General features: G+C 36.3%; 1 non-coding gene across 1 annotated transcript; it reads right to left on the bottom strand.

Annotated features, from left to right (window-relative positions):
• Positions 1-865: 865 nt before the first annotated feature.
• LOC139860978 (small nucleolar RNA R71) lies at positions 866-972 on the bottom strand. The gene has a single exon (XR_011763601.1). It is a non-coding gene; the product is annotated as a small nucleolar RNA R71 (small nucleolar RNA).
• Between the last annotated feature and the right edge of the window lie 2,069 nt (positions 973-3,041).

The raw sequence follows: 3,041 nt of genomic DNA, 5'->3' as shown, positions 1-3,041 counted from the left end.
AATAGTTGGATTTGTTAGTGGCGAGTTGTGGGCTTCCGATTTAAAGGGTCCTGGCTACCTGCTGCATCTATTGGCTATTCGAAACGTGGGCAAAATCAGAAAAGTCTATTAATTTGATAACTTATATAATTTTTATCTTTATAACTAATAGGATATTCTGTGAATGCACCGAGCAAAACGTTCACCACCTTTCATACGTTCACCACCTGTAACTCGATCAAGACATCTAGCCAATATTGTCACCGTTGATTTTTCTTTAGAATCGTCATCTAGTCAACCAAGTACTCGAATTCAAATTTCCGATAATCCATTTTTTGAACCCGACCTCACAATTGAGAATCCGGAGGATATTCAGGGACAATTCAGAGATCCTGAACCACTAATCATTCCTCCTGAACCACAAATTACTCATCCAGATATTGTCGAGGAAGAAACCATTAAGTCGGAATCCTCTAGTGATTCAGATTCAACAAATTCAATCATGGAAAATCTGGAACCTCTAAGTATGGAAGACCGAATGAGAGCTAAACGCACTGGCCAAGGACACGCAATTACTCAACCAGACATTAACGCACCAGATTATGAAATCAAAGGACAAATTCTACACATGGTAACTAATCAATGCCAATTTAGTGGTGCACCGAAGGAAGATCCAAACAAACATCTTCGAACCTTTAATAGGATCTGTACTCTATTCAAAATAAGAGAAGTTGAGGATGAACAGATCTATCTCGTGTTATTTCCCTGGACTTTAAAGGGAGAAGCCAAAGATTGGTTAGAATCATTACCTGAAGGGGCAATTGATACATGGGATGTCTTAGTTGAAAAATTTCGTAAACAATTCTTTCCGGTATCTAAAGCTGTGAGACTTCAAGGAGAAATAGTTATGTTCACACAAAAGCCAAATGAAACATTATATGAGGCATGGACAAGATTTGGAAAGTTGTTAAGAGGATGTCCGCAACATGGTTTAGACACTTATCAAATAGTACAAATATTCTATCAAGGATGCGACATTACTACACGAAAAGACATCGATATAGCATCTGGTGGTTCCATTATGAAGAAAACCGCAACTGAAGCTTACAAAATTATTGATAACACTGCTTCCCACTCACATGAGTGGTATCAAGAAAAAGATATCGTTAGAGCATCTAAAGCGGCTAGAGCCGATTCTAGCCATGACTTTGATTCAATTTCCGCAAAGATAGATGCTTTTGAAAGACGAATGGAAAAGATGACTAAGGATATTCACGCAATACGAATTAGTTGTGAGCAGTGTGGAGGACCACATTTGACAAAAGATTGTCTCAGTATTGAACAAACAATGGAACAAAGAGAGAATGTTTCATACATGAACCAAAGGCCTTGAAATAATTATCAAGGTAATTATCAACCCCCAAGACCAAACTACAATCAAAATCAGAATTATAACCGAAATGTTCCATACAACAACCAACAAGGTCCTAGCAATCAACAAGTATCCAACAATACTTACAATCAGAAAAGACCTATTTTTCCAAATAAACCACCACAAACCGATGATAAAAAGCTAAATTTAGAAGACCTAATGTCGAAGCTAGTTGAATCTCAAACGCAGTTTTTCACATCTCAGAAACAAACGAATGAACAAAATGCTCAAGCATTTAGAAATCAACAAGCTTCTATTCAAAATTTGGAACAAGAAGTAAGTAACCTAGCAAGGTTGATAGGTGAAAGAAAACTGGGAAGTCTACCTAGCGATACAAATGCTAACCCCCGAAATAAAACAGCTAAAGCTATTACCATAAGAAGTGGTATTACACTTAAACCACCTGAAATACCTATAATTTTGGATGACTCTATTCCTACTACACAGGCACCACAGCTTGAGCAAGATAAGGAAACAGAACCGGTAGTTGAAAAGGTTAATGAAGATAACACAGTTAAGGCAAAACCTTATGTTAAATCATACCAACCACCGCTTCCTTACCCAAGTAAAATGAGAAAAGAAAGACTTGAAGCCGAGCAATACAAATTCCTGGATATGTTTAAACAAATAAATGTAAATCTTCCTTTCATTGATGTGATTTCAGGAATGCCAAGATATGCTAAATTCTTGAAAGATTTAATCACAAATAGAAAGAAAATGGAAGAACTCTCGGCTGTTACAATAAATGCTAATTGTTCTGCAGTGCTATTGAATAAACTACTAGAAAAACTCTCAAATCCAGGAAGTTTCACAATTCCATGTTTTCTGGGTAGTCTTAGTTCAATAGAAGCATTGACAGACTTAGGTGCTAGTATAAATTTAATGCCATATTCACTATACGCTAAACTAGACCTTGGAGAATTGAAACCAACACGAATAAGCATACAACTAGCTGATCGATCAGTAAAATATCCTAGAGGGATAATGGAGAACATGCTACTTAAAGTTGGTACTTTAGTATTTCCAGTAGATTTTTTTATTCTGGACATGGAAGAAGATTCTCGAGTTCCTCTTATATTAGGAAGACCATTCTTAAACACGGCTAAAGCATTAATAGACGTGTTTGGTAAGAAACTGACCCTAAGTATAGAGGACGAGAGTGTTACCTTTTCTGTTGATAGAGCCATGCAACAACCGCAATCTGCAGATGATACATGTTATTATATTCAAACTATAGATTCACATGCAGAATTGTTAGAATAATTTCCAGAATTACAAGGAACAGGAGAATGTTCTTTAGGAGAAGGAACTGAACCAATTAATGAAGCTGAAATGTTAGCCACACTCATGGCTAATGAATACGAACCAACAACAGAAGACCTTCAAATGCTAAAAGAGGAAGACAGATATCGATACAAATCATTAATAGAGGAACCACCGATATTAGAGTTAAAGCCACTTCCAACCCATTTGGAATACGCTTATTTACATGGTGAATCTGAATTACCTGTAATAATATCATCTTCTCTTACTGAAAATGAAAAATCTCGACTTATTTCTGTGCTAAAAGCTCATAAACCAACTATTGCATGGAAGATTCATGACATTAAAGGCATAAGTCCTTCGTATT

Source organism: Rutidosis leptorrhynchoides, chromosome 7 (assembly GCF_046630445.1).
Source record: "Rutidosis leptorrhynchoides isolate AG116_Rl617_1_P2 chromosome 7, CSIRO_AGI_Rlap_v1, whole genome shotgun sequence".
NCBI classification, from domain to species: Eukaryota; Viridiplantae; Streptophyta; class Magnoliopsida; order Asterales; family Asteraceae; genus Rutidosis; species Rutidosis leptorrhynchoides.
The sequence above is the reverse complement of the archived record's forward strand: the minus strand, read 5'-3'. Positions and strand labels throughout refer to the sequence as shown.